At 41.6% G+C, this 27,218-nt stretch overlaps 1 pseudogene; it reads left to right on the forward strand.

The window, feature by feature from the left end:
• Positions 1–10,165: 10,165 nt before the first annotated feature.
• LOC126203741 (PIH1 domain-containing protein 1-like) lies at positions 10,166–10,741 on the forward strand (annotated as a pseudogene).
• The last annotated feature ends 16,477 nt before the right edge of the window (positions 10,742–27,218 follow it).

The following is a 27,218-nucleotide window of genomic DNA, read 5'->3' on the forward strand; positions in this document are numbered from 1 at the left end:
GAACTTAGGCTGAGGTGACTAAAAGTCATTGGATAGCTGCACACATACATGCAGATAGAAGTAGTATCGCGTACACAAAAAGGCAGCCGGTGATTCGCATTGCTTTCCGACGTGATTATGCCCGCTCGACGGGAATTAACAGACTTTGAACGCTGACTGGTAGTTACAGGCAGACGCATTGGACGTAACATTTCGGAAATCGTTACGGAATTTAATATCCGAGATACACAGTGTCAAGAGCTTGTAAGACGTCCATGACTAAGGAATTCATTACTAGCGCACTCGAGCAGATGTAACTTCGATGGATTGCTCACGCGCTGCCTGCGATATGTAAGCCACAATAGAATCGCAGACCAGAGAGCATAGTCGGCAGCAGCAGTAGTAGTAGCTCGCAGTCGCGCGGTTGGGTCAGGCTGTTCTTATATAGCTCACAGATAGCACTTGTGTCCTGTAGGGAATTACCAAGGCCAGTCTTGGAGAACGATGGCGGTGCCTGAGCGGTGTAGTGTAAGGTAAAACAAAAATTATTATTATTTATTGCCGCGCGCTTGTGTAATTTGCCACAACTCATTTTGTACTGTTGTCATACCAAAGTCACATGTAAATAATATTCAATAATTTTTCAACAATAATCTTTCTTATAAAGATAACTTTCGACAGTCATCATCTCCTATCCATAGTCATGCGTATCATGGTAAATAAAATCAGACGATTTTCATACATAACAAAATCTAGTGGCTAGCATTGCACTGGGCTGTTACGGAAAAATTTCTTATAGGAGCAGAGATATAGGCGTTATCCGGCGACTTCATTGAGATAAGAATCTTCACTTTATTCAGAATGACTTTTCAGGGCCTTGACGCAGCATTGCTCACGTCTAGATTTACCAGTTTGGATTCACAGTCAGTTGAGAGTCACATATGTATTGAGAGGTTAGACTTATTTTTATTGCGAGGTTACTAAAATAATCTGTTGAGAGGTTAAAAGGTGCCGAGAATACAAAATTTCGGGCAACGCAGTTGCCGACGGGCTTCATTTAACGACCGAGGGCAGCGTTGTTTGCGTACAGTTTTCAGTGCTGACACACAAGCAACACGGTGAAATAACATCAGAAATCAATATGGGACGTACAACGAACCTGCCAGTTAGGGCAGCGCTGAGAAATCTGGCGTTAATGGGCTGTGACAGCAGACGAACAACGCGAGTGCCTTTGCTAACAGCACGACATCGCCTGCAGTTACTCCCCACGGTTCATGAGCGTGTCGATTGAATTTTAGACGACTGGAAAATTGTGGGCTGGTCACATGAACCCCGATCTCAATTGGTAATAGCTGATGGTGGGGTTCGAGGGTGGCTCAGACTCAACGGCGCCTTGGACCCAAGTTGGTAACAAGGCTCCATAATTGTGTGGGCTGTGTTCACATGGAATGGGCTGGGTCCTATGATCCAAATGAACGATTACTCTTTGGAAACAGTTATGTTCTGTTACTTGAAGACAATCTGCAGTCATACATGGACTTCATGTTCCCAAACGATAGAATTTTTGTGGGTGGCAGTGCGCTATGTCATACGGCCTCAATTGTGCCCGAATGAATGATTTGGCCACCTCGATCGTCCGACATGAGTTCCATCGGACATTTATGAGACATAATGGAAGGGTCAGTTCGTGCACAAAGTCCTCCACCAGCAATAATTTCCCAATTGTGGACCGCTATAGAGACACCACGCACAGTATTTCTGTAGGCGATTTCAGCGATCACTTGAGTCCATGCCTCGTCGAGTTACTGCACTACACCAGCCAAAAGGAGCTCCGACAAGACTTCTGTCACCCCAGGCTGCACTTGTGAATCAAAAAGTTTGGACCACTTGCTTAACACCGTGTTGGTTTCTGTTTAGAAGGCAGTACAGTAGTGATTCTGCTTGACTGTGACCAAACAAGTACTCGATGGCTTTCAACAGATTTGTGGCACTACAAATCTACGGACACAGTGGCTTCTGCCTGTCGAGAAATGAATATTGAATGTATAGGTCTGACTTTCTTCACACTTGCCTATACTGAGAGCTTCTGTAATTATCACAGATCTTGGCTCTGGTGAGAACTCACTCAATACGAGCCCAATATTGAAATCTCCTTAAAAGCGCAGTGGTTCATCAGATTAATGGCTCTTTTATAAACACGATTTTATTAGGTCGCTTTCTTGTTTGTTCTCCACAAATTTTGGAATTGACATTAAACTAACATCCTGGTGAGCTAAAGAAATGAAACATTCGACATAGCTCAGAACTCGATGACAATGTAATACTAACCCACTTTCGTGTCTAGCGTGTGGCGGAGGGTACTTGATGTACCAAAGCTATTACCCCCTTGTCCTTACCCAATTGCGAATGTTTTGTGATAAGAACAGTTCCCGGTAAACCCCAATGACATACAGAAGACTTAAAAACAGAAAATAACATAAACAAGACATACACAAGACTAAGAAACCGAAAATAATTCATTAAATTGGTAACATTTTAATGTAACACGTTTTTGAAACGGACTAAAATGTATAAAATAACCTCTCCTAGCCCCATACAAGTTCCTAGCCCCATGCACATAGTCCTGAAAATTTGTGCATGTGAATTTCTAATAGCTATCAGAATACTTGCATAATCTAAAACGAAAAACGTTGGACTCATTCAACATAAAGCTAACGCGTTAGTAGTTTACCTCGTTACTGTTATCTATTGCATGCGTCCCACACTCTATCATTTTAAAATCTACAACTATTTTCAGAGCTATTAAAAATTCAGAAGTCAGCACCGCTAATCGTAGGACGCGCAAAATCCGCTGACATGCGAAGTTAGAATCATTAAATCGGTTTTTTGTGTCTTTTGTGTTCATTCATTGCGTCTTCTTGGTGGCTAAATTAAAGGTAATGCATTGTATCACTATAGCTCTACCACTGGCTGGAACCAATCACTAACTTTAGTACGTTCTATTTTCCAGGTTCTAAATCACCGTTTTGTGGGTTCTGTTCGACATCTGTTGATACATCGGTGTTGAACAGTAACGATTTAATTTTGTATGGGAAAATCTTATTGTGAGAATGGCTACTGTACACTACGATGTGCATACATGTCAACTGTAATACAGGAGTGTTAATCTGGGTATCGTCAGTTGGTATAGTTCAGCATGATTGTTAACAAGGAACAAGGAGCGAAGTGGTAATTTATCAGGATAGTCTTACAACAGACTGCATTATGGAGCAAAATAAATAGCTATATTTTGTTATTCAGAAGAGCAATATGGCACTTACCGCACAGAACACTCACGCCCGACAGATGGTGAGCACGGTGATAATGTAACGCATAGCACCCAATTAGATAATGGAAACGGTGTAGTGAATGTCAGCGCTCATGAGCAAATGGAAGAAGTCAGACCATTACATGCGAAAGCGGTGTCAATAATTCATAATCGGGAGGGGGGAAGAGAGCAGAAGATTGAACCAGGAAGCGATAGACTTCAGTCCAGTAGTACCTGGAGCAGTTTCGCCAGACAGAACTAGCGAATTGGGAAATGACGAATGCTGCTCAATAGATTTTTCAGAATTAATAAGGAATGGAAACAAGGGCATGGGGGCAGGAAATAACACAAGATCTTAAAGACTGTGGCGTAGAAGATACAAAAGAAAATCAGGCACGAATAAAGGACATGGGGAGAAGAAGCAAGAGGAAATCGGGCAAGAAAACAAGGAACTGGGGGAAAATACAGAAAGAAATTCGGGAGATAAAGAGGGAACCCAAGAAAACAGCCAAATTGGCAGACGAATCAAAGAATACAGGTGAAGAAGCGGTAAGTGAAGCCCAAAAAGCAAAAATGATAGCATATGAGGCGACAGAAGCGAATAAGAGAACTAATGAGTATAGTTGTGAGGCAGTCTTTAAGACGGGAGAAGGAGTCGAAAAACGGACAGACATATCGTCGAGAGGTTGGAAGAGGCAACAAGTCCATTAGCGAACGAAATACGCAGATACGATTGAGAGCGAGGTGCAGAAGCTCAGTGCAGGATCTGATGTAACCAGCCCAACAAAGATTGCAGAAACGGAATACGTACCGGCACTACAAACCTTTAAAAATCAACATGAAATTATGAATACAGGAATTACCGACACAAAAGCTGCGATCTGTACCATTACTCGTACAGTGCAAAAGTTGCCATTACCAGTGGCGGACAAACAACAACCTTCTGCTCGCTTCCACCGCGGTGCGTCAAATGCGGGAAGAAATACAACAGTGGATGTACCCTACCAAAAGAGGCCTCAGCTCAATCCGTGAACTGTAGACTAAGATCCAGCCCGCCTGATATCGATGGTGGGAACATACTCAGCGGACACTAATAGCTATCAAACCACCGAGAAACCCTACAAAGCAAGACCAAACGCAACGGACGAGACAGACATCTACACCAGACAACCGACGAATTTAGCTCCCTATGGAGCAACACAAATATTCACCAACAGTGATAACACCAGAAACTCGACACCTTACGTTGGCACAACGGCACACCGTACTAACAAGAGCCCCAGTGGACCCTCAAGGACATGTGACGGTACGTCATATAAATTGACACTTAAGAAAAAAAGGTTATTTTTATGACGTGTGAACTATAAATTATTTCAATAAATATTAAAAAGTGTAATTATTACCACCGAAGCTCACAAACAGCGATGTGATTTGAAACATCCCCTTAGAAAAATTATTGAATTACTGTGCTGATAAATCTCTTACATTATTTGATTTTCAAACAGCTGAGCAAATCTGAACGTACTCAGACATTACTCTCTCTTTACTTATTGTGATCAACACTAAACTGATACACAATATTTTAGCGCAACGCAAACTGCCTTTCAATAATCCCTGCAAAAGAATGGCCCTGACTAACATTAACCTATACCTTTCAAACATTACTTACCTCACAAAAATCTTCATTCCTCGAACTACTGCAATACAGCGAGCTAAATAGAGGATTCTAACTACTGAAGGCACTAACTACTGATAGGCATAGTTAGCAAATGAAAGATTTTCATAGAGAACAAACAATGTATTTACCTTAATAGTGTTCAAAAGTCATCATATATATAGCAGTTCATGACATCCATTCTTACAAGTGTACTGTTTCTGATGGACACACGTCCAGATCATCCGCTCTCAAAAATCCGCCATCTCACTTCCCCACATCCACCATTGCTGGCGGCTCACCTCCAACTGCGCAACGCTACGCGCTGTTCACAGCCAACTGCCCAACACTACAATGGCAGACAACAATGCAAACTAGCCACAGACTGCACACAGCACAGCCAGTGATTTTCATACAGAGCGCTAAGTGGCGTTACCAATAAGAAAACCTAAACAGCCTACTTACATAGCCCCCATGCTCCCCACAAAAAAATTTACAAATTGTTTTGGGCAGTGGCGAATACAGATTTGAAAAAAAAATTCCTAATTACAATAACAAAGAAATCAAATGCATACACTTATAGATACAATGTTGGTCAAAAGCTAAAATTTTCTCACGGACCATAAAGACAGTCCTGATCATTCATCACAGTAAAATTGCAGTGTTTTTCTCAAAGTCTGAGCAGTAAAAGAAAATGCACATGGAAGTAGTGGATTTCCATGCAGTCTTGAAGAAGTAGTGTTGTCCTTCCTACAGAAAGACAGTGTTGACTTTTGACATGCAGACAGGTAATGGGCCACAACAGAGCAAACCCACAGCAGAGTCAGTCGAAGTTTTGAGTAATATTTGTAGGTAGGTCATCACAGAGCAGACCCATTGTAGTCCTGGTAGAGGTTATGGTATTGGTGAATCATCAAAGGTGCAGACCCAGTGCATTCCTTGTAGAAATAATGCTATTGGTGGGCCATCAAAGATGCAGACCCACTGTAGTCCTTGTAGAGACGGCCAGCAGCCATCTGTTGCGACTGTGCAGGTGCACAATCACCACCGAAGAGTCTCTAGACAATATAGCAAGTCCATAACCCACCACTTGTGCACTCACAAAAATTTTTTTTGAAATGTCCTTAGAACCAGCAATGCTGTTAATCAGTCCCTTGCTGAATTATTAACACACGTGCAAACACTAACTGTCCCCTTTTTCTTCTCGCATATTCTGCGTGAACTATGACCAAAAAAACGTGTGCAGTGAAATGAAACTTAATTTTAAGAACTGGTGTCAATTACAATTTTATAACATAAGAATACAATAACAAAGGTGCAAAATACATAATTAAAGAACATAACAATACAGATAACATTTGTGGTAATGCAGGCTTTACAAAAGAATAGAAATAAACATGTACACCAGTGTTACAAGAATTATGACATGAGTACATACATAAAAGATCAGAATAACTTTTGAAACATCAACTTCACACATGAGTATTAAAACAAAACAGAATAAATAATGTCTAAACATCTTTACAAAGTAAATAACATATTATTAGAAAAATTCTACAACATAACTCTTATTAGCTAAACACATAAAGACAGGAAAAACACAAATATACAAGAGTACACAAACACATAGGGGGATAACACAATGGAAAGGACAGGGTTCGTTTTCAGTGTAACATTTGGTACTGCAGTCCAACCCAAAACTTCATTCCATAGATCTTTCGTCCTATTTCAACATTTGTTTTCACCAAAACATCCTATCCAAGCATGCTTTCTGTATTTATATGTTCACATATTTCTTACCTCATTATTTATTTTCCATTACCTTACATCATTTATTTCGAAGAAAATCCTACCTAAACTTGTTGTCTCTAAACCCTCCTTTTTTTCATATCCTCTTTCAAAATACTTTTTTGGCCAAACCATATTCTTATAGCTTCTCAATGCATTTCTTCCAATTCATCACCACTCGTTCTCTTGTATAGCCTACCCCATTTTAAGCTAACTTAAATCTACTGAGCTCTGATATATATACTAATGGATGAGGCAATGCAGCAGCACAAAACAATTAACACAAACAGCAATGACAAAAAAATGGAAATTGGCAAAGCAAGCTACAGTAAATCTAAATTACCAAGCAAATGCAACATTTCAACTAATATGAGCCAATGTGCAGCAACAAGAAAAATAAATCAGTAGTAAAACTAGCTCAATAGAGTAATACAAAGTGAAATTTAGTAGCACTATGCCTGGCAAACAGCAGCAGCAAATGCAATAACTTATATCTAAACATGACAAAGCTCAAGCAGAAAAAATATTACATTAAAAATGGCCATGTTTAATACCTATGTCACATCTTAACACTAGAGTGATGCATCACCTTGACTTACTCTAGCAGATAAGTTACCAAACTGTTAAAAAATAATTTTTGCAATTCCTGTGAAGGGAAATGTCTATTTGTGCTCTCTTTTCTACAAATGTACATCATAAAATTATTCTTTACTGGGTCCGTAGACAGAAAATAGTGATATTAGTACATCTATTAAGTTTTATTTTAACCAATGCTGCTGCAGCTAGAATCTTGATATTAAACAAAATGAGCAAATATATATATAAAGCAACATATGAAACGTCATTCACTAGGCAAATGGCGTCTCCAAAGGCAAATAATTCTCTCAACTAGAAAGACAATAGATGCAAAATGTTTCTCATCATTTCATTAGGCATTTTTGTAAATATCATAAATTAAGATCTCCACAGTATAATCATATGTTTTCAAGTTTGAGTGTGTCGTATTTGCGATGCTTTCTACAAAGGACTGTCAATAGCGAGGATAATGGCCTCCTTTTTTTTTTCTTCTCCACCTGTGCCTCTGAAAGGCACACACTAATGGCTTTTTTCCAGGCAACTGTCGCACAGCTGGGTGCCCACGACGCATTACGTGAAGGTGGTCACTTAACATTCTTACCGAAATGTTTACGACACCAGTTTGCACTATAATGACAGTCTCATACAAAAAGTTTCACAGGCCGAGAATTTGCGTTACAGATGTGTAGAAACAAAATCCTATTAATATAACAGTGTCCAAAAAATTTTCGTCGGCATTGTAATACATTCACTCATTTACATACATTTCATAACTCTTAAAGTACGATTCTTGGTTTCCAACAACCTTTTTCACAAACCAGAGTCCCCAACCACTACTCGTTATTCCTTACCTTATTACACATATACATATTAGTCGACACTTCTTCAATATTTAATCATAACAAAGACGTAACATAATCAAATTCCTCATATGGCATCAGCTTATTGATCATAAACATACCTCAGCAGCATAATACACGTCGTCATCGTAAAAATAACATCATAACACCTCAGTCAAATCTCAAAAACGTCGTAGCTTTCTGCAATAATTTAGAAAACCTAAAAAAAATTCTCTGCTCATTTCAATAGTGTCATCTACCTCAAACATACTTTAAAATTATGCTCCCTTACCAAATACATCATTCAAAGCTCTCATAGTATCACAATGGTTCCGAAAAAATATGAACAGTTCACAAAGTACAGACAAAATACGATTTCATAAGTGTGAAGTTACCCAACTGTGTAATTGCGTGAACATGTGTCACTGATGTAGTAAAAAAAATGTTTGTCTCTCAGTTAAATGATCATATAGCTGTGTAATTTGTGTGTTAGAGAAATATGGTACCGATGTGTAAAGTTGTATAAGCAAATACCATATTAGCTATGGCTCCTTGTGCTTGCCAAACACATGGTACACAAAGTAAGCGTGTACCCCCCTGAGGATTAATGTCATTGTAACCTCAGGTGTTACATATTACAGCAATGGAATGAAATGTATCACAGAAAACCTTTGTATCTTTGTAATGCAAAAATCTTTAAAACTAAATGTTTTAAGTACAAAATTAATCACTCAAATATGTGTACTGTAGCGCTAAACTGTGCTTCTTATTGTAAGATAATCTCTGTCATTACTTAAGGGTAAAAAAATGTGCCAAGTGTCGTAATTATCGTCGTCCGTAAGCAAAATTCTGTAGAAGTCAATGTACTTACCTCGTAATAAACAAAAGCAAAATGTTATGCGAATAGATATCGTAGTTATTACGTACAGTACCGTGATCAAGAAAGGATTATACTGTAATGTATTGTTGTGCTACGAAAAACGCTGTCTCATTGTAGGCATACCACAAAAGTTACTACTAAAACATGTTTTCGTTTCCAGAAGAATTCTGAAAAACTGTGCAGATATAAAACAGATACACCGCAAAAGCAACAATGTAAATTGTGTCACACATTAGTAGCGTCGTGATATAATTGTGTAGCTGTCAATTAAACTAACCACTGTGTCATCTGGTATCTCTCAGAAAGCACTTTAAGCCCAGAATATATTTTCAAGTAACTCAAAATGTTGAATTAAAATCTCATTAACAGTACCACTATATGTTCTAAGTATGTAAGCCTTATAGTCATTACGTAATCGTGCAACTAACAAGCAAGAATGTACACACACAACAACAATGTGTCGTCAGTTCACTATAACAATGCATTTGTAATACTTCTTTAAATAAGTTGCCCAGTTTCTTGCCTGGATTGTTAACTTTAAATCATTGCAGCATGTTAACAGTTTCTATGTGTGACAAAGCATACTGGTAACGTGAAGTGAAAAATTTTATAGCAAGGACTAAGTGAAAGAGCAGATTATCTCTCAATAAGCGGTTTTACATGTGAAATGTGGTGTAATTCTTCTCAGTACACAGCAAATCAACTTGAACGCAATTATCATGCGGTATACGTCAGTAAAGAATACTGGAATTTTTCTCAGGGTTAGCGTCTATGTTATTTTTCTCTGAGCCAGCTGGTGCACGTGGCTGCCTGCGGTGTGAGTCATTGTCTGTCTCTTTGTTGGCGCGCATCGTTAGGATTAGGAGACCTAACTTCTACAAGTTCACCTTGTCGAGAGGGCCTTGCCCTGTTTGAATCCTGCCAGTTCTGATGCAATTCAGGTCTGTCGTTACTATTATATCGTCGGTCGTCATGTCGGTAGATTCCATAGTTTCTTTCGTGTCGGTCACGTGGTGGAGAATTTCTCCCCGAATCGTAACCGTGTGGTGGACCATTGCGTCTGAAGTTATTCTGTCTCCCTTGATAATAATTGGTTTGGTTCCCATTACTGTGCGTGTATGCCATGAAGGTTTGTGTGGATATTAAACGCAGCTTTATGATTTGTGACATTTGATCAGAAAACTGAGTGTATAGCGTCTGATTGTCCAAAATGTCGAAGAAATCTGTGTTCCTGGATGTCGACAGTTCTCTTTTAGAAAAACGACTGTTGGTAGAGCCTACAGATGAAGAAGAAATCGAAGCATTATTTCCTGAACTCACGGAGGTCGCAAATGCAATGCCGTGGAAATACGTTCAGCCATTACCAGGAATGTGTGTGAAGACGAAAACTTCAGATGGGGACAAAGTGTTTGTGAACATATGTCACACTGAAGAAATTCCAAAGCCAGCTGATGTCACTGAAGATGAATTGATGGCTATCTGGAATTCTGATGAAGCACCAAATTACCGTTTACCACTAAGCATGGGTGAACCAAGAGATGTGTAAGATAAATCAGGAAAACCAGCAAAAGCTTTTGATGTGGCCATCAACACCGAATTCTTCAAGAAAGTTTCAACCAACAAGGTTTTCAGGAACTTTCTGTTACTTGTCGTAATGGAAGGTCTTGAAGATAAATATAAAATGCAGATTGATGCAAGTACACAATTCTGAAGAACCGCAAAGCAATAGAAAATTCTCTCTATGATTATGCACTAGCAATAAACAATAGCTACACTAATTACACAAACTACAAGGAAAAAATCAGAAGAGTCCAGTGAGGTATCCTGGCAGGGTCGCCATATGAAACATCCCCTTAGAAAAATTATTGAATTACTGTGCTGATAAATCTCTTACATTATTTGATTTTCAAACAGCTGAGCAAAACTGAACGTACTCAGACATTACTCTCTCTTTACTTATTGTGATCAGCACTAAACTGATACACAATATTTTAGCGCAACGCAATCTGACTTTCAAAAATTCCTGCAAAAGAATTGCCCTGACTAACATTAACCTATACCTTTCAAAAATCACGGAATAAAAGATTGAAACTATGGAAGGCACTAACTACTGATAGGCATAGTTAGCAAATGAAAGATTTTAATAGAGAACAAACAATATATTTACCTTAATAGTCATAATATATATAGCTGTTCATGACATCCAGTCTTACAAATTTCAAAACTCCACCATCTCTCTCCCCATATCCACCACTGCAGGCAGATCACCTCCAACTGCGCAACGCTACGCACTGTTAACATCCAGCTGCCCAACACTACAATGGCAGACAACAATGCAAACTAGCCACAGACTGCACACAGCACAGCCAGTGATTTTCATACAGAGCGCTACGTGACATTGACAATAAGAAAACATAAACAGCCTACTTACAGAGGGAGCAATATATTGCTTGACTCTTCGGTGAAGTTATGTTCTCGAAACTTCAACAAAAGCCCGTACCGAGCTTCTGAGCGTTTCTCCTGCAGAGTCTTCCACTGGAGTTTATCTATCATCTCCGTAACACTTTCGCGATTACTAAATGATCCTGTAACGAAGCGCGCTGCTCTCCGTTGGAACTTCTCTATCTCTTCTATCAACCCTATCTGGTATGGATCCCACACTGCTGAGCAGTATTCAAGCAGCGGGCGAACAAGCGTACTGTAACCTACTTCCTTTGTTTTCGAATTGCATTACCTTAGGATTCTTCCAATGAATCTCAGTCTGGCATCTGCTTTACCGACGATCAACTTTATATGATCATTCCATTTTAAATCACTCCTAATGCGTACTCCCAGATAATTTATGGCATTAACTGCTTCCAGTTGCTGACCCGCTATATTGTAGCTAAATGATAAGGGATCTTTCTTTCTACACTCCTGGAAATGGAAAAAAGAACACATTGACACCGGTGTGTCAGACCCACCATACTTGCTCCGGACACTGCGAGAGGGCTGTACAAGCAATGATCACACGCACGGCACAGCGGACACACCAGGAACCGCGGTGTTGGCCGTCGAATGGCGCTAGCTGCGCAGCATTTGTGCACCGCCGCCGTCAGTGTCAGCCAGTTTGCCGTGGCATACGGAGCTCCATCGCAGTCTTTAACACTGGTAGCATGCCGCGACAGCGTGGACGTGAACCGTATGTGCAGTTGACGGACTTTGAGCGAGGGCGTATAGTGGGCATGCGGGAGGCCGGGTGGACGTACCGCCGAATTGCTCAACACGTGGGGCGTGAGGTCTCCACAGTACATCGATGTTGTCGCCAGTGGTCGGCGGAAGGTGCACGTGCCCGTCGACCTGGGACCGGACCGCAGCGACGCACGGATGCACGCCAAGACCGTAGGATCCTACGCAGTGCCGTAGGGGACCGCACCGCCACTTCCCAGCAAATTAGGGACACTGTTGCTCCTGGGGTATCGGCGAGGACCATTCGCAACCGTCTCCATGAAGCTGGGCTACGGTCCCGCACACCGTTAGGCCGTCTTCCGCTCACGCCCCAACATCGTGCAGCCCGCCTCCAGTGGTGTCGCGACAGGCGTGAATGGAGGGACGAATGGAGACGTGTCGTCTTCAGCGATGAGAGTCGCTTCTGCCTTGGTGCCAATGATGGTCGTATGCGTGTTTGGCGCCGTGCAGGTGAGCGCCACAATCAGGACTGCATACGACCGAGGCACACAGGGCCAACACCCGGCATCATGGTGTGGGGAGCGATCTCCTACACTGGCCGTACACCACTGGTGATCGTCGAGGGGACACTGAATAGTGCACGGTACATCCAAACCGTCATCGAACCCATCGTTCTACCATTCCTAGACCGGCAAGGCAACTTGCTGTTCCAACAGGACAATGCACGTCCGCATGTATCCCGTGCCACCCAACGTGCTCTAGAAGGTGTAAGTCAACTACCCTGGCCAGCAAGATCTCCGGATCTGTCCCCCATTGAGCATGTTTGGGACTGGATGAAGCGTCGTCTCACGCGGTCCGCACGTCCAGCACGAACGCTGGTCCAACTGAGGCGCTAGGTGGAACTGGCATGGCAAGCCGTTCCACAGGACTACATCCAGCATCTCTACGATCGTCTCCATGGGAGAATAGCAGCCTGCATTGCTGCGAAAGGTGGATATACACTGTACTAGTGCCGACATTGTGCATGCTCTGTTGCCTGTGTCTATGTGCCTGTGGTTCTGTCAGTGTGATCATGTGATGTCTCTGACCCCAGGAATGTGTCAATAAAGTTTCCCCTTCCTGGGACAATGAATTCACGGTGTTCTTATTTCAATTTCCAGGAGTGTATGTATTCGCAGCACATTACACTTGTCTACATTGAGATTCAATTGCTATTCCCTGCATCATGCGTCAATTCGATGCAGATCCTCCTGCATTTCAGTACAATTTTCCACTGTTTAACCTCTCAATATACCACAGCATCATCCGCAAAAAGCCTCAGTGAACTTCCGATGTCATCCACAAGGTCATTTATGTATATTGTGAATAGCAACGGTCCTACGACACTCCCCTGCGGCACACCTGAAATCACTCTTACTTCGGAAGACTTCTCTCCGTTGAGAATGACATGCTGCGTTCTGTTATCTAGGAACTGTTCAATCCAATGACACAATTGGTCTGATAGTCCATATGCTCTTACTTTGTTCATTAAACGACTGTGGGGAACTATATCGAACAAGCATTATAGAGGAGCTAATGGAGGAAATCATTATTACAGGTTGCGTAAACGCACACACATTTTCTTTGCAAAATAGCAGCGCTCACGCGAACTATCTATTATAAGGCTTTGAGTCGCACTTTGTGTCTAAATTACTATTACTCACCTACTTGGGAATAGCCGAGGTCCGTACGTATGTATCATGGTATTGGGTTATTTCAAAGTCTCATGCTAGCCCACAATATTTAACAAAGTAAATGATATTGCCGTATTTAATAGATATTTATTTTTTGTTAAGTACCGCGATAAGTAAAAGAACCAAAAATACCCGTGTACCACGATAGACACTGGCGTAAGCAGCGCCTTCGGAGAGACCATGATGCTCATCCAAACCACCGTAGAGAGATATCTACTCGCTCCCCTCATCGAATATGGGAAAAAATGAAAGAGTGAATGAACAGATAAAATTAGTAATCCTCGTATAAGCACTTGTAGGTATGGCCGACTAAGGTAACCAATAGCCCAGCACACGAAAAAGATATAGTAATATGTATGTGGAATGCAAATGAGGTCACAAACGGGAAAGATGAACTTTAGCACTTTACCTCCGAATAAAAGATAGACAGAAGCGCACCTCAGGACAACAGAAGAGTTCTGACTCCGAAATCTGATTGGGCCCAGTACGGACAGAAGAAATGGGCCAGGAGGTTAAACAGCTACTGTAGTGTAACGACGTAAGTTTTGTATAAATGATTTTCTTTTGACATACGACCATGTGCAGACTTCGTCACCTATGTCAGTTACAAAACACTTGAAAATTATTTAAATTCTTTTAAAAGTTGTCTCTGAATGGTTCTTGAACGAAACTGTAATTAAAACATCATCATTTGAGTCGTATTCGTAGAATTACGTCACTCAGTCCAATTGGTTTGCGCAAACTTTTTTCAATTTAGATGTCGTTTGTTTCTTCTCAGAAATTACATTAATGCAAGTTATCTGCTTTAATAAATATTAAAACCACATTGAATAAACTTTAAGACTCAAACTCGCGATGAACGTTGTCAAAAAGGAGTAATGTTGTCAAATAAATCAGTAATACTTCCTCCTTAATATAATTCTTCATAAATAAATTCTCGGGACACGTATTTAACTTTTGTAGTATACACTAGTTTATTATCTTCATATATACTTCATATAGACGTGAACATGAGCGTTGATAAGATAGGACTGAACATTTACAACATGATTAAACTTTCTATGACGTCATTGTTGTAGACACATTACAAATTCTTATTTTTTCAGTTTTTAGAAGCACGACGCAACAACTCGGTTTCAGGATCTTCTGTTGCTCTTTGGCTGTCGACCCGCGACGTATAGTGGCCAGCAATTTTCTCTCTGGTCCCGGCAGTGAAGATGATGTCTCCGTTCGTTGCGCCACCCTCTCTGTACATGAAACATAAAAATAAATACAAAACTTTAGATAATTCACAAACATTACAAATATTACAAAATAGATAAACAAAACACTAAATTAAACTTATATTCACCTGCAAACTGGGCCTAGACTGGTGGATGGGTGACGCTTCAATTTCGCGTCCCACTACACTATCTTCTTCCGTGAAACCACGACCCACCAAGACGAAAATTTTCCTCCAAATGTACTATTTGATGGCACTACAGTTGCAGCCTGGACGAGTATGGGGCAAACAACCTTTGTCGTGGCGTAATTGAGACGGAATGCCCGAATGCAAGACCAGGATTTTCGACAAACTGTTACCAACTACTACAAAGATAATATTGGTGGCGACATTAATACTGGGGTGTAGTCGACCGGCATAGCTCTGGCACCTGCTGTCAACCCCACAACGATGCTCCTTGCTACCGGAGCATCACTGACATCGCCAATGAGACGAAAGTAGCAAGACAGGACCACAGAAGTTACCCGCGCCACCGTCTCGGCGACCTGTATTGAAATAGACCGACACGCGGACACACAGGCAGTTCCGTGCCAGGCTACGTTGCGGTTAACACGTAGTCCACAGGAAGCAGCGAGAAGAGAACCATGTCCGATGACAACAGAGTTAGAGACTGTCCAAGTTAATCTGCTAGTCCTTGCATAAGTTTGTGAACTTTGGACAAGTCTGCGAGAAACAGTTTCCACTGAATAGAGTTTCCATTGAACAAACGGTGCTACGAGGAAGAGTTGTTATTGAACAGTCCTTCGAGTAGTATTACTAACGGCAGTCCACTTCAGCACAAGTTTTAGATTGGTTCCATCATAGTACATACATTCTGACCAAAAGCCACTGACAAGAAGATGTTTCATATCAAAAGATGAGGGTTCATTTGAATGTGAATAACAATGATGGAAGATCGCAACACCAAAAAATACTTCATATAGAGTAATGAAATTTCGGGACATATTTAAGAGACTAACATTGGAAGATCGCAGGTTAGTGTGAGCACGAGGTAAGAACATTACAAGTGTGAAACACTGGTGCATTAGTGACGGCTGTAACCTCCATAATAATGAAAGCATGCAAAAATGAGTTCATTGCATTGTATAGGTGCCGGATGTCAGTTTGTCGGATGGAGTTCCACGCCAGTTGCACTTGGTCAATATAGGGTGGTTAATGCTGTTTGTGGATGACGCTGGAGTTATCGTCCGGTTACGTCCCCAACGTGTCAATTAGAGACAGATCTGCTTATCCAGTAAGACAACGGAGAGCATGTTGAGTTAGGCCCTACAACGGCGGTATATGGGCGATCGTTTTCCTGTTGCAAAACGACTCCTGGAATGTTGTTCATGAAAGGTACCACATCAGGTCAAATCGTCAGACTGTTGTACAGATTTTCAGTCAGGGTACTGTTGCGATAAACATGAGAGTGCTTCTGCATTCATGCGAAATCACGCCCCGGACCAAAACTCCAGGTGAAATTTAGTCTGTCTGGCACACAGATGCACTACTGGCCATTAAAATTGCTACACCAAGAATAAATGCAGATGATAAACGAGTATTCATTGGAAAAATATATTATGCTAGTACTGACATGTGATTACATTTTTCACGCAATTTGGGCGCATAGATCCTGAGAAATCAGTACACAAAACAACCACGTCTGGCCGTAATAACGGCCTTGATACGCCTGGGCATTGAGTCAAACAGAGCTTGGATGGCGTGTGCAGGTACAGCTGCCCATGTAGCTTCAACACGATACCACAGTTCATCAAGAGTAATGACTGGCGTATTGTGACGAGCCAGTGGCTCGGCCACCATTGACCAGACGTTTTCAGTTAGTGAGAGATCTGGAGAATGTGCTGGCCAGGGCAGCAGTCGAACATATTCTGTATCCAGAAAGGCTCGTACAGGACCAGCAACATGCGGTCGTGCATTATCCTGCTGAAATGTAGGGTTTCCCAGGGATCGAATGAAGGATAGAGCCACGGGTCGTAACACATCTGAAATGTAACGTTCCCTGTTCAAAGTGCCGTCGATGAGAACAAGAGGTGACCGAGACGTGTAACCAATGGCACCCCATACCATCACGCCGGGTGATACGCCAGTATGGCGATGACGAATACACGAACACGGATGTGGCCATCATGATACTGTAAACAGAACCTGGATTCATCTGACAAAAAAAGACGTTTTGCCATTCGTACACCCAGGTTCGTCGTTGAGTACACCATCCCAGGCGCTCCTGTCTGTGATGCAGCGTCGAGGGTAAGCACAGCCATGGTCGCCGAGCTGATAGTCCATGTTGCTGCAAATGTCGTCGAACTGTTCGTGCAGATGGTTGTTGTCTTGCAAACGTCCCCATCTGTTGACTCAGGGATCCAGACGTGGCTGCGCGGTCCGTTACAGTCATGCGGATAAGATGCCTGTCATCTCGACTGCTAGCGATATGACGCCGTTGGGATCCAGCACGGCATTCCGTATTACCCTCCTGAACCCATCGATTCCGTATTCTGCTAACAGTCATTGGATCTCGACCAACGCGAACAGAAATGTCGCGATACGATAAACCGCAATCGCGAAAGGCTACAATCCGACCTTGAAAAAAAGTGGGAAACGTGATGGTATGCATTTCTGCTCCTTACACGAGGCATTACAACAACGTTTCACCAGGCAACGCCGGTCAACTGCTGTTTGTGTATGAGAAATCGGTTGGAAACTTTCCTCATGTCAGCACGTTGTAGGTGTCGCCATCGGCGCCAACCATGTGTGAATGTTCTGAGAAGCTAATCATTTGCATATCACAGCATCTTCATCCTGTCGTTTAAATTTCGCGTCTGTAGCACGACATCTTCGCGGTGTAGCAATTTTAATGGCCAGTAGTGTGGATTGCTTGCAGGCCCTCAACTGGGCTCCTCCTACCAAACACGCAGCCATCACTTGCGCCGAGGTAGAACCATCTTTCATCAGGAAACACTCCATCCTGCCCTCCAATGAGCCATCGCTTGACGCGACTGAAGTCGCAAATGGCGGTGATCTGGAGCCGGTGGTGCTACAGCGCGTCTGGCTCGGAGCTGTCCTTGAAATAACCGATTTGTAACACAGCGTTGTGTCACTGAGGTGGCAACTGCTGCTCAGATTGCTGCAGCAGGTGCTGTAAGATGCACCAGAGCCATATGCTGAACATGGTTATTTTCCCTCTTGGAAGTGCCACATGGTCATCGGGAGACCGGTCTTCTTGTGAACGTGCATTCTTGTTATCACTGGTGCCAGCAATTATGTGCTGCAGTTACATTCTTGCCAAGTCTTGCCGTGAGGAACATCCAGCTGCTCGTGGCCCTATAATACGACCTTGTTCAAACTTAATGAGGTGTTCATAATGTCATCCTTATTGCCTTATATGCATACTTGTTTAACATCAGCTCACCAGGTCCAATCTCAAAGGTAAGTAATGCTCACCACCGTTACAACGTGTATTGACAGAAATACTGATCTGCATCCTCATAGTGGCGACACTAGCACCATTCGTATCCGACTGACGCAAAATTGAAACAGACTTCATGTTTTATACACTCCTGGAGATGGAAAAAAGAACACATTGACACCGGTGTGTCAGACCCACCATACTTGCTCCGGACACTGCGAGAGGGCTGTAGAAGCAATGATCACACGCACGGCACAGCGGACACACCATGAACCGCGGTGTTGGCCGTCGAATGGCGCTAGCTGCGCAGCATTTGTGCACCGCCGCCGTCAGTGTCAGCCAGTTTGCCGTGGCATACGGAGCTCCATCGCAGTCTTTAACACTGGTAGCATGCCGCGACAGCGTGGACGTGAACCGTATGTGCAGTTGACGGACTTTGAGCGAGGGCGTATAGTGGGCATGCGGGAGGCCGGGTGGACGTACCGCCGAATTGCTCAACACGTGGGGCGTGAGGTCTCCACAGTACATCGATGTTGTCGCCAGTGGTCGGCGGAAGGTGCACGTGCCCGTCGACCTGGGACCGGACCGCAGCGACGCACGGATGCACGCCAAGACCGTAGGATCCTACGCAGTGCCGTAGGGGACCGCACCGCCACTTCCCAGCAAATTAGGGACACTGTTGCTCCTGGGGTATCGGCGAGGACCATTCGCAACCGTCTCCATGAAGCTGGGCTACGGTCCCGCACACCGTTAGGCCGTCTTCCGCTCACGCCCCAACATCGTGCAGCCCGCCTCCAGTGGTGTCGCGACAGGCGTGAATGGAGGGACGAATGGAGACGTGTCGTCTTCTGCGATGAGAGTCGCTTCTGCCTTGGTGCCAATGATGGTCGTATGCGTGTTTGGCGCCGTGCAGGTGAGCGCCACAATCAGGACTGCATACGACCGAGGCACACAGGGCCAACACCCGGCATCATGGTGTGGGGAGCGATCTCCTACACTGGCCGTACACCACTGGTGATCGTCGAGGGGACACTGAATAGTGCACGGTACATCCAAACCGTCATCGAACCAATCGTTCTACCATTCCTAGACCGGCAAGGGAACTTGCTGTTCCAACAGGACAATGCACGTCCGCATGTATTCCGTGCCACCCAACGTGCTCTAGAAGGTGTAAGTCAACTACCCTGGCCAGCAAGATCTCCGGATCTGTCCCCCATTGAGCATGTTTGGGACTGGATGAAGCGTCGTCTCACGCGGTCTGCACGTCCAGCACGAACGCTGGTCCAACTGAGGCGCCAGGTGGAAATGGCATGGCAAGCCGTTCCACAGGACTACATCCAGCATCTCTACGATCGTCTCCATGGGAGAATAGGAGCCTGCATTGCTGCGAAAGGTGGATATACACTGTACTAGTGCCGACATTGTGCATGCTCTGTTGCCTGTGTCTATGTGCCTGTGGTTCTGTCAGTGTGATCATGTGATGTATCTGACCCCAGGAATGTGTCAATAAAGTTTCCCCTTCCTGGGACAATGAATTCACGGTGTTCTTATTTCAATTTCCAGGAGTGTATGTAGAAACTCGTTTACCAACATTCGTTTATGTCGCAAAATCCTTGCCGGTGTTGTGTTTCAACTCGTCGTGCTGTTTTGTCTATCGTTAGGAATGTCGCAAATGTTTACGTTCTGTGCCGATGACATTGTTTCTACTTTACCATCTCTGGTTTGTACCGTTTTGTGAAGAAATAAACGCAACCTTGCAAAATTTCCGTTTGTTGCTTTGGAGACCAGTACAGTTGGCATCACTGATTGTAAAGTCGACACTTAGAGTGTTGGGGGCACAGTCTACTTACTGTTTCTATCGACTCAGGTTCGCGTTTTTTTTATATGTTGTTAGATTATATGATTACAATGACAACTTGAACTGAAGAAACAAATTAAATCAAACAACAAGTTTACTGTTAGCAGTCACCGTTTTATTTTTTCCAAGACGCGTTTCGAAGGTTTAAACCTCCATCATCGGGTGGGTTTACATTAGTTAGTATTACATATGTGTGTATGTTACGATTTGGAGGAACTTGTGGCACTGCCTAGTGGAGAAACAAGACACTATTTCGGAATATGGTTTTGGATAACTTTTGACAAAAAATTAAACTGATATCTAATGCTAAACTTTAATAAGTAAACTAGAGTACCTCCAGTGGTCACAAGTTTCCTTTTTCTGTCGTAACACTTCACATGTATACAGCCACATTTGTAAACAAACATGGCGTCTGGAATCAGCTGGGTGCAAGGTTCGTACAGCAGAAGAGAAGACATAATCGCAAGATGCAAAGAATATACATCGTATCAACATTATTACAGAATAATCGTTTAAACCATTTGGAGGTGTTTGTTTTGAGGTGTCGAATATATGTGTGTGTACTTCAGGTGGTATATAAATCCAATTTTGAAAGGTTAAAACAGCTAAACATTCGTACTCGTTTATGCAATCAGGTGAAATGTTAAAATGGCTTAAACTTCATACTTGATAATAACAATTAGATGAAATGTTACAGGCTTGAATTACAATGATCATATTGGCTACAGTAGTAAAATCATACATAGATGACACTCTTTGAAGAAAGAGAGAGAGAGAGAAAGAAAGAGAGAGAGAGAGAGAAAGAGAGAGAAAGAGAGAGAGAGAGAGAGAGAGAGAGAGAGAGAGGAAGGAGTGATTATATGAGAGCAAACATTTACATGGCAAGGAGTCTTAAGATTACATGTTGCATATATTAGCTGCCTAAAGGTTGGGGTAATACACTGGTTAATGTTATAAAATATTCAGATAGATATACATTTGTGCCAGTAGTTGATGTACATACTGTTTTAAGCTGACAAGGGGTACAAGCTGCTGGTGTGATGAATTATCTGTGAATGAGGTCAATCTCTTGTACTCTTGGCGGCTGTCAATATTTATGGTAAATATTAGGATGTGTGCACATGTGTGCGTGTGTGTGTGTGTGTGTGTGTGTGTGTGTGTGTGTGTGTGTATGTGTGTGTGTATTTTTAAGAGTGTAGGCAGTTGCTGAAAACAGAGATGATACTATTGTAAATATTGTCGTTTTTCTCATTTAAGATGGATTCTGGTTGTTTCATTTGGTGTTTGTATATTTGGAGTGTTTCAACGATGTCTAGTTTTCTGCTTTTTGCTTGGATGTGTAGGATGATAATACTTGTATTGTTAACATGGTGTTTTCTTTCATGCAGGTGGGTAGCTATTGCTGATGTGTGGTATTTTTTGTTTTTTAGTGCTGCCATGTGTTCCTTGAACCTAATCTCAAATGATCTTCCTGTCTGGTCTATGTAGAAGCAGTCGCAGTCCAAACATTCAATTTTGTACACACCTGTGTGATGAAGTGGGTTTCGTGTGCCGATGTTGTGGGGTAACTTCTGTCCAATCTTGTTGTCTGTTGTAAAGGATATGCTTATGCCTTTCCATTTGAAGAAATTGGCAATCTGGTATGAAATGTTACCCAGAAAGGGGATTGTATGGAAGATGTTATTTTCTTTTTGTTTTTTGTGTTGTGATTGCTTTGCCATTATTGAGTGTTTTAGAGTGTCTACTATGGAGCTGTTATAGCCATTTTCAATAACTGTTTGTTTTATTATTTCAATTTCTTGATCACATTTATCTTCTGAGAATGGTAGTTGAATAGCTCTATTAATCATGTACCGGTATGCTGCCATTTTGTGTGCTGCGGGGTGGCAAGAGGAGTTGTGGATTGTGGTATGTGTTGTGGTAGGCTTCTGATAAATTTCAAACTGATGTCTATTATTCTTTATTGTAATGGTACGGTCTAGGAAATTTATACTTTCATCTTTTAGGTGTTCAACTGTGAATTTTATGCTTTCATGGGAGTTGTTGAAAAACTGATTCAACTCACTGATGTCATCTTTAGTGCCTTTGATTAAAATTATGGTATCATCTACGTATCTGTAGTATTAGATGATATTTTTGAGGAGGTGGTGATTGGAATTCAAGATTTTGTCTTCTAGGTTACTTATAAATATTTCTGCTAACAATCTGGAAAGATTTGAGCCCATTGCCAGACATCTGTTTGTTTGTAGATTTTATTGTAAAATTTAAAATAGTTGTGTGAAAGTGTGAATTCAAGCAGGTCCGTTAGTTCTTTAATGTGAGTTGAAGGGATTTTTTTGTGTTTATGTAGGTTGGCATTGATTATTTGTAGTGTGGGATCTATTGGCACAGATGAATAAAGGTTTTGTATGTCGAGTGAGGCAAGTGCGGCTCCATCAGGTACTTGTATGTTTTTGACATATTGTGTGAATTCTGTTGTGTTTTTAAGTGTTCTCTCATTATTGAATGTGTATGCTTGTTTGAGAATTCTGAAGAATATTTTATTGAGCTTGAATGTTGGGCTGTTCCTACAGTTCACTATGGGCCGGATGGGAGTCCCATTTTTGTGTATCTTAGGTTGTGACCTAAGGCGAGGTGCTTGTGGGCTCATTGTTACAATGTTTCTTGCTTCTTGGATGGTGAGTAGAAAGTTAATGTTGTTTGAAATGTGTTTAATCTCCTTTTGTATTCTGCCTGTTGGATCTTTATGTATTTCAGTTATGTTGCTGGTTTGGATGAAGTCTTAAGTTTTTTCCATGTATTTTGTTCTGTCCATTACTACAGTTGTGTTGCCCTTGTCAGCTTTTACAATTATTGCATTATTCATGTTTAATTTCGTCTTAATGGTACGTGTAAGGGCTTCTTCTCTTTTCTTGTATGCTGGGAATGGTTTTGCAATTTCCTTTTCAATGATTTCGTTAATTTTGTGGCAGGCTGATATTCTGTCAGTTTGCTTCTTAAAGGCGATGGTCGAGATCTGTGTGCCACAAGTGATGAGCTTCTCTTGGTTCTTTTGGTCCAGCAGAGCTTGAACATTGTGTTTTAAGCCTTTGCAGAGTAGTGCCTCTTCTTCTGCAGTGAATATTATGTTCGTGTTGTTGAGGAAAGGTGTGTAGAATGTGTGCTTCTTTTGGCTGTTTTGGTTCGGTTTGGGAGGTAATTGTTGCTTTATAAGATTGGCCAGTTTTTTCTTCTGTGTAGCTTTCGTTTCCTGTACGATGAACTCGGTGTACTTTTTTGGTTATGGAATCATATTCTAATCTATGAAGCAGCTTTCCCAATTGTAATTCTGCATTATAAAGCTGTGTGTTGAACTTTTGTTTTTTAATATAAAGTTCTTTCAGTTCATTTTTCACCCAGAGTTTTCGTGGGATCTCCAGTGTTTTCTTCGTAGTTGTTGTGTTTGTTTTGATGTCAATCTTGACATAATCTGGGATGACGTTATTCTTGAGACAATTCCTATTGAAGTGTATGTGTTAGGCTTTACCGTGACTGTTACTGACATTAAATGAAACAACAAGTTTACTGTTACCAGTCACCGTTTTATTTTTTCCACGACGCGCTTCGAAACGATGATTTGTAACAGTAAACTTGTTGTTTCATTTAATGTTAGTAACAGTCACGGTAAAGCCTAACCTAAAAATGTTAGCATTTGAAGAAACAAAAAAAAATCAGTCCCTCATTCATAATCAGATTTCTTCTCCCAGTTTCATTAGCCTTTTTAAATATACATAATAGAAGAGTGGTTATGCTCAACAGCAACCACCGAAATATGAGACACTTTTTCACTATTTCTTTAAAAACTATGATTTTATTTGTGACTGCTGTCATGAAATTACACTTATTTGATGTGCCTGGAGTGCCACATCAGCAATTCCTTGACCCGAAGACTTCTGCACTTCCTCACCATTGCACAGATTTACAATAATGTACAAACAATTTCAAATAGAACGTAATTAAAGATGAAAAAGTGACTACTTGGTAAGCAAGCAAAATATCTCTCTCTCTCTATTCGTTTAGTCGGTTCCGACTCTTCGTGACCCCATGAACCAAATCACGCCACTTTTTCCTGTCTTGCATGGAACTCTAAGCAAAATATACCAAACGCAAAAAGAAAATACAAGTGCAAGATTCTTATATTTCATAAAATCGAAAGAAAAAATGTTTATAAAACAGTATTTGTAAAATATGCATTTACGATATATCTGTTTGGGAAAGACTTGTTAAACAACCATCATGACAACTGACACTAAAGCAGACATATAACGGACGAATAGGGATGAAGAGATATTTCTAGCTCTTTTCTCACAAATGCATCTTTGAAATACCACTATATCACATTCGACAAAAAAATTGGAATTTCCTTTAATATCTGTTATATCTCTTACAGTTTCAACAGTATTCATACAGAAATATTAAATTCAGTTTTTTCAAGGTCTTTTTTTACCCCATTAACGGCCGTATAGGCACCTATAAAACAGGTGTCTCTTATTTTGCTTTGCACTACAACATATTCAAAGCTGATCAAAATCGAAGTAAATCCTGCGGATACGTTTACTTGTAAGATAGTTCACAACGAATCTTCCAGAACAATTTGGCCAGAGGTACATTTTCTAATGCTCTTGTGGTTTCTCGTAACATAAAGTGCAGCCAATCCCACACTTCTAAGCGTAAACAGGAAGTGAAGATCGCCCGAAGGCGGTGGTACTTCGACAACGAATGGAAAGAAAAATAAAAGTCTTGAACAGTGCCTTCTGAAGACCACACATCAGTAACTCTCCTGTCTAGACGTAATTTATTACTATGAGTTACTATGGCGATGTATTTGTGCAATAATACGTGAATAGTATTCTAGTTCGTACATCTCGTATATATTTTCCTTCTCTCATATTCAGAAACCTCTAAGTCAATAGAGAATGGCGAAATTTCTGTTCTCTGGCTTTAAAATATGTTAAGACCTCTTACCAGTTATGCAAGTAATTTCGATATATATAACCATTTTCGAGTGCTACTTGTAGCCTTGTAGGTGGCAGAGTCTACCACTATCGTAAATAAATGTAACAATGTTTCTTGTAATTGTTACTGCGTAACCTGTCTTCTATATTTGCTATGGAGCCCGATCTACTAAATATAGAAGTGCGTTACATTCATTGTCGTTCCATAGTTGTAAATCACTGAACAAGTCAAACAAATGACGGTTTAGACATGAGTATCTACAATATAGGAAAAGATAGTTCTAACAAATCAATTATTCTAGCGGCATTATATGACAAGGTTGGAATGCTGTCAACCGGAAAGATGACGTGTTGAGTTACATACAAGTGCAACGAAAACACGCATTTGGCTGACGGCAAAGCCTTTCTCAGAGACATACACACACACATTCATTCGAATTGTTATAACAAGGGTGAAATGCTGTCAACCGGGAAGATGGCGTGCTGAGTTATAAGGTACAACGAAAACACGCATTTGGCTGACGGCAAAGCCTTTCTCAGAAACACACACATTCATTCTAGTAACCACGACTTAGCGCACAGATGACCCACAGCTCGGACCGATAGTGAAATGTGTAAGTCTTTTCTTTGAGTATGTCTGTGAGTCAACGTATCATCTTTACAGTGAGTAGTAGTTTCTTCTTTCCTTGATAGAAATGATATTCCAACCAGAAATTCCCGTTGTTTAATTATTCCCGCAGTTGCTTCTGAGTACTCAGTCATTTATATCAGCGATAGAGAACGCCGCGGGAACGACCAAATATAGAATTTTCTTCCTGGATTAGCTAACACTGGATTATTTACGAATATGTAGTAATAGTAACTTATCAAGCTCGAATCGTTATGTTCGTTCCAGTGCTTGCATTCGTCGTTATTGTAATGTACATGTGACACGACGCATGAGCAAAATTGCGTTACGTGCTGTGTGTACAGACTCTTCCATCTATCACGTTCGGAAACATCTTTGGCAAGGCCGAATGAGGACGACGTTTCTCCATATTTGTCTACAATATATGACTTCAGTAGGTTTCGGAGCTTCACCGACCTTTATTGTTGTTTAATTCATCACTATTGTCGTCAATGTAACAATGATTCTCGCAGTTGTTGGTGCGTTCTCTGTCTTTTATAGTCGGCTGCTTCGAGGAAATGCCTTGGAGTCAAAATGGCGTCTGCTAGATAAGAAGAAATTTTTTCCGGCTTGCAGTTCTCGGCCAGCACGGCGCCACTGACCGGCGCCCCCTCGAACGCAGCTGGAAGACACCATGCTGTCCCTTGATGCACTGATTATGAACAAGTATTATTTTTAGCTTTGGAACATTTGAAACCACAGCTGTTATAATTACTCAAACTAGAGGTGCTGAGGAATAACAGAAATGAAAATAGAATGAGACAACCAAAAGTAGGAGAAATTGCGTAGCCGCGATCATAGTCGCTTGCAGTTCCGTAGATACACTGTTTACAATAATTATCAGAGTACCATTAGATAAAACTGGAAATTCTGTGCTACAAGTTTGCAACTGAAGTTTTCTCCGCTCCATTACCAGCCTGTTGGAGAATTTGGCTGAAACCGACGAAGGGCTATACCTTGCCCCCCCCCCCCCTCACGCCCCCGCCAGCCACCTCCATCAAGTGGTAGGTATGCAATATGTAAAACAATTAATTACATAAGGATAGTATCATTATGCGTTAATACTACTCAATTTGATTAATTAAGATGG

The sequence above is a fragment of the Schistocerca nitens genome, chromosome 9 (assembly GCF_023898315.1).
Source record: "Schistocerca nitens isolate TAMUIC-IGC-003100 chromosome 9, iqSchNite1.1, whole genome shotgun sequence".
In the NCBI taxonomy this organism is placed as follows: domain Eukaryota; kingdom Metazoa; phylum Arthropoda; class Insecta; order Orthoptera; family Acrididae; genus Schistocerca; species Schistocerca nitens.